The sequence below is a fragment of the Crinia signifera genome, chromosome 12 (assembly GCF_055691185.1).
Source record: "Crinia signifera chromosome 12, ASM5569118v1, whole genome shotgun sequence".
Lineage (NCBI taxonomy): Eukaryota > Metazoa > Chordata > Amphibia > Anura > Myobatrachidae > Crinia > Crinia signifera.
Window position 1 is genome coordinate 83,362,112 of NC_139228.1, and position 13,681 is coordinate 83,375,792.

A 13,681-nucleotide genomic window follows, 5' to 3' on the forward strand; every position below is an offset into this window, starting at 1 on the left:
CTAAAGAAACACTGCACGCTGCTTGTGTCCATAATAATCCCCACGGTACAGTGGCAGAATCTTATATACATAATAATCCCCACGGTACAGTGGCAGAACCTTATATCCATAATAATCCCCACGATACAGTGGCAGAATTTTATATCTATAATAATCCCCACGGTACAGTGGCAGAATCTTATATACATAATAATCCCCATGGTACAGTAGCAGAATCTTATATACATAATAAATGACCACGGTACAGTGACAGAATCTTATATACATAATAATCCCCACGGTACAGTGGCAGAATCTTATATACATAATAATCCCCACGGTACAGTAGCAGAATCTTCTATACATAATAACCCCCATGGTACAGTAGCAGAATTTTATATACATAATAATCCCCACGGTACAGTGGCAGAATCTTATATACATAATAATCCCCGTGGTACAGTGGCAGAATCTTATATACATAATAATCCCCACGGTACAGTGGCAGAATCTTATATACATAATAATCCCCACGGTACAGTAGCAGAATCTTATATACATAATAATCCCCGTGGTACAGTGGCAGAATCTTATATACATAATAATCCCCGTGGTACAGTGGCAGAATCTTATATACATAATAATCCCCACGGTACAGTGGCAGAATCTTATATACATAATAATCCCCACGGTACAGTGGCAGAATCTTATATACATAATAATCCCCACGGTACAGTGGCAGAATCTTCTATACATAATAATCCCCACGGTACAGTGGCAGAATTTTATATACATAATACTCCCTGTGGTACAGTGGCAGAATCTTATATACATAATAATCCATGTGGTACATTGGCAGAATCTTATATACATAATAATCCCGTGGTACAGTGGCAGAATATTATATACATAATAATGCCCACGGTACAGTGGCAGAATTTTATATACATAATAATCCCCACGGTACAGTGGCAGAACCTTATATCCATAATAATCCCCACGGTACAGTGACAGAAACTTATATACATAATAAATGACCACGGTACAGTGGCAGAATCTTATATACATAATAATCCCCACGGTACAGTGGCAGAATCTTATATACATAATAATCCCCGTGGTACAGTAGCAGAATTTTATATACATAATAATCCCCACGGTACAGTATCAGAATCTTATATACATAATAATCCCCGTGGTACAGTGGCAGAATCTTATATACATAATAATCCCCACGGTACAGTGGCAGAATCTTATATACATAATAATCCCCACGGTACAGTGGCAGAATCTTATATACATAATAATCCCCACGGTACAGTGGCAGAATCTTCTATACATAATAATCCCCACGGTACAGTGGCAGAATTTTATATACATAATACTCCCTGTGGTACAGTGGCAGAATCTTATATACATAATAATCCCCGTGGTACAGTGGCAGAATATTATATACATAATAATGCCCGTGGTACAGTGGCAGAATTTTATATACATAATAATCCCCACGGTACAGTGGCAGAACCTTATATCCATAATAATTCCCACGGTACAGTGGCAGAATTTTATATCCATAATAATCCCCACGGTACAGTGGCAGAATTTTATATACATAATAATCCCCACGGTACAGTGGCAGAATCTTATATACATAATAATCCCCACCGTACAGTGGCAGAATCTTATATCCATAATAATCCCCATGGTACAGTGGCAGAATCTTATACACATAATAATCCCCACGGTACAGTGGCAGAATCTTATATACATAATAATCCCCACGGTACAGTGGCAGAATTTTATATACATAATAATCCCCACGGTACAGTGGCAGAATCTTATATACATAATAATCCCTGTGGTACAGTGGCAGAATCTAATATACATAATAATCCCCACGGTACAGTGGCAGAATTTTATATACATAATAATCCCCACGGTACAGTGGCAGAATCTAATATACATAATAATCCCCATGGTACAGTGGCAGAATTTTATATGCATAATAATCCCCACGGTACAGTGGCAGAATCTTATATACATAATAATCCCCATGGTACAGTGGCAGAATCTTATATACATAATAATCCCCACGGTACAGTGGCAGAATCTTATATACATAATAATCCCCATGGTACAGTAGCAGAAACTTATATACATAATAAATGACCACGGTACAGTGACAGAATCTTATATACATAATAATCCCCACGGTACAGTAGCAGAAACTTATATACATAATAAATGACCACGGTACAGTGACAGAATCTTCTATACATAATAATCCCCGTAGTAGCAGAATCTTATATACATAATAATCCCCACGGTACAGTGGCAGAATCTTATATACATAATAATCCCCGTGGTACAGTGGCAGAATCTAATATACATAATAATCCCCACGGTACAGTGGCAGAATTTTATATACATAATAATCCCCACGGTACAGTGGCAGAATTTTATATACATAATAATCCCCACGGTACAGTGGCAGAATTTTATATACATAATACTCCCTGTGGTACAGTGGCAGAATCTTATATACATAATAATTCATGTGGTACAGTGGCAGAATCTTATATACATAATAATCCCTGTGGTACAGTGGCAGAATATTATATACATAATAATGCCCGTGGTACAGTGGCAGAATTTTATATACATAATAATCCCCACGGTACAGTGGCAGAACCTTATATCCATAATAATCCCCAAGGTACAGTGGCAGAATTTTATATCCATAATAATCCCCACGGTACAGTGGCAGAATTTTATATACATAATAATCCCCACGGTACAGTGGCAGAATCTTATATACATAATAATCCCCACCGTACAGTGGCAGAATCTTATATCCATAATAATCCCCATGGTACAGTGGCAGAATCTTATACACATAATAATCCCCATGGTACAGTGGCAGAATCTTATATCCATAATAATCCCCATGGTACAGTGGCAGAATCTTATATCCATAATAATCCCCATGGTACAGTGGCAGAATCTTATACACATAATAATCCCCACGGTACAGTGGCAGAATTTTATATACATAATAATCCCCACGGTACAGTGGCAGAATCTTATATACATAATAATCCCTGTGGTACAGTGGCAGAATCTAATATACATAATAATCCCCACGGTACAGTGGCAGAATTTTATATACATAATAATCCCCACGGTACAGTGGCAGAATTTTATATACATAATAATCCCCACGGTACAGTGGCAGAATCTAATATACATAATAATCCCCATGGTACAGTGGCAGAATCTTATATGCATAATAATCCCCACGGTACAGTAGCAGAATCTTATATACATAATAATCCCCACGGTACAGTGGCAGAATCTTATATACATAATAATCCCCATGGTACAGTAGCAGAAACTTATATACATAATAAATGACCACGGTACAGTGACAGAATCTTATATACATAATAATCCCCACGGTACAGTGGCAGAATCTTATATACATAATAATCCCCACGGTACAGTGACAGAATCTTCTATACATAATAATCCCCGTAGTAGCAGAATCTTATATACATAATAATCCCCACGGTACAGTAGCAGAATCTTATACACATAATAATCCCCACGGTACAGTGGCAGAATCTTATATACATAATAATCCCCGTGGTACAGTGGCAGAATCTAATATACATAATAATCCCCACGGTACAGTGGCAGAATTTTATATACATAATAATCCCCACGGTACAGTGGCAGAATTTTATATACATAATAATCCCCACGGTACAGTGGCAGAATTTTATATACATAATAATCCCCACGGTACAGTGGCAGAATCTAATATACATAATAATCCCCATGGTACAGTGGCAGAATCTTATATGCATAATAATCCCCACGGTACAGTAGCAGAATCTTATATACATAATAATCCCCACGGTACAGTGGCAGAATCTTATATACATAATAATCCCCATGGTACAGTAGCAGAAACTTATATACATAATAAATGACCACGGTACAGTGACAGAATCTTATATACATAATAATCCCCACGGTACAGTGGCAGAATCTTATATACATAATAATCCCCACGGTACAGTGACAGAATCTTCTATACATAATAATCCCCGTAGTAGCAGAATCTTATATACATAATAATCCCCACGGTACAGTGGCAGAATTTTATATCCATAATAATCCCCACGGTACAGTAGCAGAATTTTATATCCATAATAATCCCCACGGTACAGTGGCAGAATTTTATATACATAATAATCCCCACGGTTCAGTAGCAGAATCTTATATACATAATAATCCCCGTGGTACAGTGGCAGAATTTTATATACATAATAATCCCCACGGTACAGTAGCAGAATCTTATATACATAATAATCCCCGTGGTACAGTGGCAGAATTTTATATACATAATAATCCCCACGGTACAGTGGCAGAATGTTATATACATAATAATCCCCATGGTACAGTGGCAGAATCTTATATACATAATAATCCCCGTGGTACAGTGGCAGAATTTTATATACATAATAATCCCCGTGGTACAGTGGCAGAATTTTATATACATAATAATCCCCACGGTACAGTGGCAGAATCTTATATACATAATAATCCCCGTGGTACAGTAGCAGAATCTTATATACATAATAATCCCCACGGTACAGTGGCAGAATCTTATATACATAATAATCCCCACGGTACAGTGGCAGAATTTTATATACATAATAATCCCCGTGGTACAGTGGCAGAATCTTATATACATAATAATCCCCACGGTACAGTGGCAGAATCTTATATACATAATAATCCCCACGGTACAGTGGCAGAATCTTATATACACAATAATCCCCACGGTACAGTGGCAGAATCTTATATACACAATAATCCCCACGGTACAGTGGCAGAATCTTATATACATAATAATCCCCACGGTACAGTGGCAGAATCTTATATACATAATAATCCCCACGGTACAGTGGCAGAATCTTATATACATAATAATCCCCACGGTACAGTTGCAGAATCTTATATCCATAATAATCCCCACGGTACAGTGGCAGAATCTTATATACATAATAATCCCCACGGTACAGTGGCAGAATCTTATATACATAATAATCCCCACGGTACAGTGGCAGAATCTTATATACATAATAATCCCCACGGTACAGTGGCAGAATCTTATATACACAATAATCCCCACGGTACAGTGGCAGAATCTTATATACATAATAATCCCCACGGTACAGTGGCAGAATCTTATATACATAATAATCCCCACGGTACAGTGGCAGAATCTTATATACATAATAATCCCCACGGTACAGTAGCAGAATCTTATATACATAATAATCCCCGTGGTACAGTGGCAGAATCTTATATACATAATAATCCCCACGGTACAGTGGCAGAATCTTATATACATAATAATCCCCACGGTACAGTGGCAGAATCTTATATACATAATAATCCCCATTGTACAGTGGCAGAATCTTATATACATAATAATCCCCACGGTAATAGAATCACTTTTATACATAATAAATGGCCACATTAGACCCACAAAATGCGCATGGTAGCACACTACAGCCACATACAGTACACACACACACATTACCAAACTTACACACACACACACACACACACACACACACACACACACGAGCATAACTAGAAATTTGAGGGTCCCATAGAAACATTTTGAAAGCCATTGTCATGAGAGAGACAGATCGCGGATCGCGGGGAATTGGGGTTAATGCGGGAGGGTTGCCCCCCTTTCCGGGGGGCCGGGAGGGGGACCCGATTTCTGGGACCCTCCCGGCCATTCCGGGATGGTAGGCAACCCTGGACAGGGACAGAGGTGTGAAGAGACAGGGAGTAAGAGAGGGTGACAGGGAGAGAAACTGAGTGAGACAGAAGGTCTCAGGAAGAGAGAGAGGGGGGGGGGGAGACTACTAGGGAGAGAGAGGGAAAGAGGAGTGGAGGAGAGAGATAGAGACAGACCAGGGGCAGAGAACGCTAAAGTGATGAGATGAAACAGGAGTGAGAAAGTGTTGAGAGAAAATGGGATGAGGCCCCATCTGCAAGGGTCTTTGTCAACAGTAGTCTCTCCTCTGGGTTTGATATTGCTAACGGTACCAGACAGGGGTGCCCCTTGTTGCCCCTTATATTTGCACTGGCAATCGAGCCCCTGGCAGAGACTATTGGAGTTGATAAAGCTGTGGAAGGGCCTGTTATTGGGGGCATCGCCCATAAAATAAGCCTGTTTGCGGATGATATCCTTTTGTGTCTGTTAAACCCTGAAGCTTCCTTACCCAGACTCCACACCATCATGGACGATTATGCAAAAATAACGTACTATAAATTGAATACTTCTAAAACTGAAGCTCTCCCACTTAATGTTCCCCCTATGACATTAGACTTACTTAAAGATCGTTACAAATATGCATGGCAGATGCGCTCTATTCGGTATTTATGTGTACACTAAGCCAGAGATGTTGACCTGGTTGAGTGTAATTTTATGTCTCTGCTCTGTTAATTTGAGAAGTTAATAAAAGAGTGGCTTCTCCATGAAATCTCGTGGCTGGGGCGCATAGCGGCTGCTAAGATGGTGTTGCTCCCTAAATTGATGTATCTCTTCGGAGCCATCCCACGTTCTATACCCTAATCCCTTAGTCTTAGTCAGGTGTTCTCACGGTATATTTGGAAGGGCTCTAAGCCCCGCATCGCTAAGCACATTTTAATACTGCCGAAACACTCCGGAGGTGTAGCTTATCCCGACATTGACAGTTACCACTCTGCTTGCATCCTTAGTCAGGCACGGGATTGGTTTTCCGTTGAATGTCCCAAACCCTGGGTCCTTATAGAAAGATCCTTTGTAGAAAAGTACAACCTTACTGACTTACTGTTACTCCCCAAGCAGGCTGTCCCATCTTGGGAGGGCCCTGGAGCTGCAATCAAGGCTACTTTGCGTGCCTGGCATACTGTAATTTCAGCAGACCCTGACGTGTCCCTACCGGCCCCCAGCCTATCTATTAAAACTCTTGCCAACCTCATCCCAGATCTTCGACTAGACCCCTGGATGGAGAAAGGCATTACTTATCTGAAGGATATCTTTGGTACAGACTCCTTACTTCCCTTCTCCCAACTACAGTCTCAATTTGGTATCCCTAAAGGTGATTTTTTTAAAATATCTACAAATACGCCATAGGCCATTTGCTTATATGGTTAAACCATCTACTATTCTATGTCTACCTGCTGTTATGCATTTTAGGTTGACCTCCCATAATCACAGAGGTGGTATATCTCGGTGGTACCAGCACATTGTCTTATTGGGTAAGAAGGGTAAATTATCATCTCAATCTAAATGGGAAAGAGATCTGTCTAGAGTGTTTCAGGATACTGAGTGGGATTCTATCTCCATATCCTGTCTTTAGGTGTCGAAATGCCTCCAACACTGTGAAATGTTTTATGAGTTATGCCATAGGGCCTACTTTACCCCTACTTTACCCCACTTTGAGAAAAAAAAAGGAAACATCGGTTCTCCCACATCGATGGTAAAAGTATTTCACATTGGCCATAAACCATCGATGATTTGAAATCATTGATGGTCAATGGCCATCCCTAACTAGCATAGATTAGTGGAAGTGTACTGTGTGTATTTATGTGGTGATATGTGTGTAATGTGTATATGTGTTCGATGTGTGTGTACTGAGTCTGTGTGTAGTGTGTACTCTGTACTGTATGTATATGGTATGCTGTGGTGAGTGTGCACAGTGGTGTATATATATATAAATAAATAAATATATATATATATGCAGTGGTCGAAGTGGGCTGGTATGCAGTGGTATGGCATACCGGCACTTCTTCCCACTGACCCAGAAGTGTCGGGTAACTGCACCTAGGACGCTGCATAGGCGCCCTGTGAGGTGCCGGGCTGCTGTTCCCTACCTGCAGTCACTGCCTCCACTACTGTCGCTGCTGCCTGCTGCTGGACCTCTCCCTGCCCCAGGTGGAAGCAAGGATTTCAACACTGCCGCCCCCCCCCCCTACCTGGCTCTCATCACCGCGCCCCAGGACCTCTCCTGGCCCGGCCGCTGAGGAGCATTAAGGCAGCAAGTGGCGGGTGTGAATGCAGATCAACGGAGCTCTGGAGCAGAAGTGCTTAATTAAGCCCAGAGCCCGCCACCCACCTGACAGCCTCTCTTCTGCCTGAGGAGCCGGAGAATGAATCCAGGGGCTCAGGCGAATTGTGGCCTACGTGCAAGGAGAAGCTGCAGCCTCAAGCCGTGTATGGTAATGGTGCGCGCCTGACACCTCCCGCCCAGACTCTGTCCTCCCCTTGCTACCTTATCGTCAGCCGGTAGCTCTGTGGAACTTGTCCCTGGTACTATCAGTGTTACAGAAGCCCCCCTTTGAACCTTTGCGTTCAGCGGATTTGAAGTTTTTGTCATGGAAATGAGCTTTGCTTCTGGCTATCGCTTCGGCAAGGAGAGTATCAGAGTTGGGAGCTTTGTCCTGTAAGCCTCCCTTCTTAATTTTCCATGAGGATAGGGCTGTTCTCCGTACAGTTCCGAAATTATTACCGAAGGTGGTCTCTGATTTCCATTTAAACCAGGAGATTGTGCTTCCAGTGTTTTGCCCTCCTGAGGAGACCAGACGCAAGGACAAATTGATGCTTTTGGATGTGGTTTGCGCTTTGCGCATTTATTTGGACAGAGAGAAGTCTTTTCGCAAGACTAATATGTTGCCGGTGCTGTATGATGTACATAAGAGAAGATGGCCAGCCTCTAAGCAGACTATCGCGAGATGGTTGAGGTCAGTCATTGCTTTTGCCGACACCAAGGTTGGTGGTCCAGTTCCGGCCAGGGTGAATGCCCATACCACGAGGTCTGTTGCCTCTTCTTGGGCTGTACATCACGGGGCTTTAGCAGAGCAGTTTTGAAGGGCTGCCACCTGGTCCTCTGTTCACACCTTTACTAAATTCTACAGGTTCCATGAGTTCGCCTCGGAGGACGCTTCATTCAGGCGGGCAGCGATGAGAACTGTAAGCCTGAGCGTACCATCCCAAAGGACCGGCTCTTGAACATTCCATGGTATGGGACCGGCTCTTGAACATCCCAAGTGGATTTTTGGAAGAACTTACCATTCTACTCCCTTTCTCTGAGTCCATCCTGGTGACACAGCGATCCCTCCCTTTACGCTCAGTAAGTGTTTTATGTTACATTTTCATGATAATACGGTTAATTATTTGATTATGCATATTAATATGTTCAGGTATATCAATATGTTCAGTATTGTGTCCTAGTGGGCTTTTGAAGTTTGAGTTTCTGGGATGCAGCAGGGAGGAGCCTGCTTCTCAAAGACCATAGCATACTGTAGGTGCTTGGCTCCTTCGGACCCTCCTACATCCCATGGTTGAGCTGTGTCACCAGGATGGACTCAGAGAAAGGAATCGAACAGTAAGTTCTTACAAAAATCCACTTTTATTAAACATGTTACCTCAAACCATATTTGATCATTATTTCTTTGTAAGGATATCAATATGCCTATCCCAAGCATGTTTACATTGTACTACTGTATTTGCCTCTACCACCTCTGATGGGAGGCTATTCCACTTATCCACTCCCCTTTCTGTGAAGTAATTCTTCCTCACATTCTCCTGAATCTTCCTCCCTGTGGGCTATTTCGGTAACCTAGCAGTGACTTGTTGTGGCTGATGGATATACTGTATATATGTACAGTATGTGTAGATAAATCACATGAATACGTCGGTGTGCATGCAGTATACAGATGTAAATACATTGCCGTGGCAGGTGCGGCAGGTCACGGGCATGTGCGTATATTTGCTCCCATGGCCCATAGACAACTACGTTACTGAATGGTGGCTGTGAATGAGCACATCCTGGTGTAGTGACTGTGATGTGTGCACACATGCGTATGTATTGCAGCAATAATGGCCCTTATTCTGGTTCATTTAACAAAGGCTAATTCCTTCTCAAATGAACAGAACCATGCTGCACTGCAGGGGGGCAGATGTAACACGTGCAGAGAGCTTTGGGGGAGTTATTTTGTTTCTGTGCAGGGTAAATACTGGCTGCTTTATTTTTACACTGCAATATAGATCTCACTTTGAAGTAAAACCCCACCCAAATCTAACTCTCTGCACATGTTACATCTGCCCCACCTGCAGTGCACATGGTTTTGTCCATTTGAGAAGGAGTTTGCCCTTGCGAGTGAACCAGAATAAGGACCAATTACTTGCTACAACTGTATGTAGTGGATGTTGAGATTTTTTCCCTATAACAACTTCTGATCTTTTGGCTTTCTAATTGTTTGTTGTTGTCTCAGGCCTGACTTGTGGCTCTGCTACTTCGGAGCTTAAATGGGTGTGCAGTCACAACGAACATCCAGTAAGGGCATGTTCTGGGCATGTCATCCCAAGCTTAGACAAACACTGTCGCTGTAAAGTCTCAGACACAGGCCCTTATTCAGATCTGATCCCTGTTTGAATCTAACAATATGCAGCCCCCTTCTTGTCTCACTGCCCTCCCCCTCAGTAGCCCCCCTCAGTAGCCCCCAGGGGCAAGAGGCAGCGGCTGCAGGACCCGGCGCTGAGGGTGAGGTGCTGGGTCCCAGGGCAGAGAGGCTGCAGGACCTAGCGCTGAGGGTGAGGTGCTGGGTCCCAGGGGCAAGAGGCTGCAGGACCCGGCGCTGAGGGTGAGGTGCTGGGTCCCAGGGGCAAGAGGCTGCAGGACCCGGCGCTGAGGGTGAGGTGCTGGGTCCCAGGGCAGAGAGGCTGCAGGACCCAGCACTGAGGGTGAGGTGCTGGGTCCCAGGGCAGAGAGGCTGCAGGACCCAGCGCTGAGGGTGAGGTGCTGGGTCCCAGGGGAGAGAGGCTGCAGGACCCGGCGCTGAGGGTGAGGTGCTGGGTCCCAGGGCAGAGAGGCTGCAGGACCCAGCACTGAGGGTGAGGTGCTGGGTCCCAGGGCAGAGAGGCTGCAGGACCCAGCGCTGAGGGTGAGGTGCTGGGTCCCAGGGGCAAGAGGCTGCAGGACCCGGCGCTGAGGGTGAGGTGCTGGGTCCCAGGGGCAAGAGGCTGCAGGATCCGGCGCTGAGGGTGAGGTGCTGGGTCCCAGGGTAGAGAGGCTGCAGGACCCGGCGCTGAGGGTGAGGCGCTGGGTCCCAGGGGAGAGAGGCTGCAGGACCCGGCGCTGAGGGTGAAGTGCTGGGTCCCTGGGGAGAGAGGCTGCATGTCCTGGCTCAGAGGGTGAGGTGCTGGGTCCCAGGAGCAAGATGCAGCGGCTGCAGGTCCGGCGCTGATGGTGAGGTGCTGGGTCCCAGGGTAGAAGGGCTGCAGGACCCAGCGCTGAGGGTGAGGTGCTGGGTGTTAGGAGCAAGAGGCTGCAGGACCCAGCGCTGAGGGTGAGGTGCTGGGTCCCAGGGGCAAGAGGCTGCAGGACCCAGCGCTGAGGGTGAGGTGCTGGGTCCCAGGGCAGAGAGGCTGCAGGACCCGGCGCTGAGGGTGAGGTGCTGGGTCCCAGGGTAGAATGGCTGCAGGACCCAGCGCTGAGGGTGAGGTGCTGGGTCCCAGGAGCAAGAGGCTGCAGGACCCGGCGCTGAGGGTGAGGTGCTGGGTACCAGGGGAGAGAGGCTGCAGCTGCCGTATTGGGGAAAAGTGGCTACACTGTACCTGTAGGACTGATGCGATTGAAAAGTGCCCTGAGTGAACATCTAGGGGGCGATTCAACAGCGATCGAGCGGGGCTAAATTTGGTCCGATTCCGATGGCAGGGGATCTGCGCACGCAGCTCATAGATTGGTTTGAGCTAGAATTTAATTTGGAATATACTTCTGATGTGTAATAGATTCTGTGCATAAATTTAATTTGTGTCAGATGATTACTTGTGCTAATTGCCAGCGTCTAAGTTAATTAAACTACCTTGTCTCTTTATTAATACATTAGGGATGCAGGTCATCCTCCCAATGAATACATTTAAACTATTTACAATAGATGCAATATGTAAGTTCCTCCTCTATAACCAACAATATATAATATATGTACTAAGAGGGGGAAGTAAGACAAGCGATCTGAGTATAATACAGTCGGGTACTGAGCGCCCACCCACTACCCGACTATAATAGGGCAGGATATGAGTCCTCCCAGGGCATGCCATCGCGCAGGGTGAGGTGCCCTAGTGGTGGCACGTTGCAGAGCCTTGGCCCATGCGTCTTGCTCCAGGGCCACCAAGAGGTATGCCAGGCCCCGGTAAATTTTTTGGGGTGTGGCCTAATTGCGGGAGGTATGACCACCTCCCTCGATTAGGCCACGCCCTAAAATGTTTAGTGAGATGCTCATGCTGAGCCTGCTGTCAGCACTGCACAGCACTGAGGTCATTTGATGAGGGCACATGAGGATGGGGAGCACATTATAAGGTTGAAAGCAGACCAAGAATTGTGCTTCTAGAGCAGTGATTTTCAACCTTTTTTTTTTTTTTTTTACTCGCATTGCCCCCCACAGGAAAAAACAAAACCCCATTGGTCCCCATATGGAAAAACAATCACACTGGTCCCCACAGGTAAATAAAATACCCCGGGGTTGTAACCAGGGACATTTAAATAATGATAAAGTTTAGCCATGGCTGAAGTGGAGCTGAGCTCCTTTAAGAAGATAAAAAATACACTTACAATTAAAAACTGTTCTGGAGGGTTAGAAAATATAATATAGGAACACATGATAAATAGCCACTTGGTTCCCAATATGTGGCGAAAAGATTGCCCTTGGGCACTAGTCAGGCGCTGCGTATGCCCTCCTCTTACAAATTAAGCAGCAGTTATAACTAGGGATTGTCAGTCCCAATAGGAAAAGCAGAATAGAAAATGGGGTGAAACTGCGCTGTTTGAGGAACTAAATAAACAATCAATTGATGAATTTTAAAAAATGTAATTTCATAAATTAATACACATAAAATAATACACAATTAATAAACATATAAATTAAAATTGAAATTAGCATGAAGTGTGCACTTATTGGCCATAAGATATTATATCTGTGCATATGCGGCACTTGATGGCTCCATTTGTGTAGTGGGCCCTTCTTTCTCTGAAAAGAGTGTCACCAATAATCTACCTGGATATGGATGGGTTGTTTAACTCCTCGGACAATGTTAGTGGGAGCTGGAGAGTTGCAGTCAAAAGACACTCACATATCTGGGATGTTGTCCACTTGCTCGATTGGGCTGATGTGGTCCCCGTGGGTCAGTGGTTGCTGCTGGATCTCCTTTTTAAGTCCCAATGATGGTTCCTGGTCCGATAGTAGGGAGTCCCGGGTACAAGGTAGTTACCCGATTTGTAATCCAAGGTTAAAGGTAGAGTGGGGGCACTGCACCTAACGCGTTTCGCTGGGGGGGCTCCCAGCTTTTTCAAAGGGACAACATCCCAGATATGTGAGTGTCTTTTGACTGCAACTCTCCAGCTCCCACTAACATTGTCCGAGGAGTTAAACAACCCATCCATATCCAGGTAGATTATTGGGGACACTCTTTTCAGAGAAAGAAGGGCCCACTACACAAATGGAGCCATCAAGTGCCGCATATGCACAGATATAATATCTTATGGCCAATAAGTGCACACTTCATGCTAATTTCAATTTTAATTTATATGTTTATTAATTGTGTATTATTTTATGTGTATTAATTTATGAA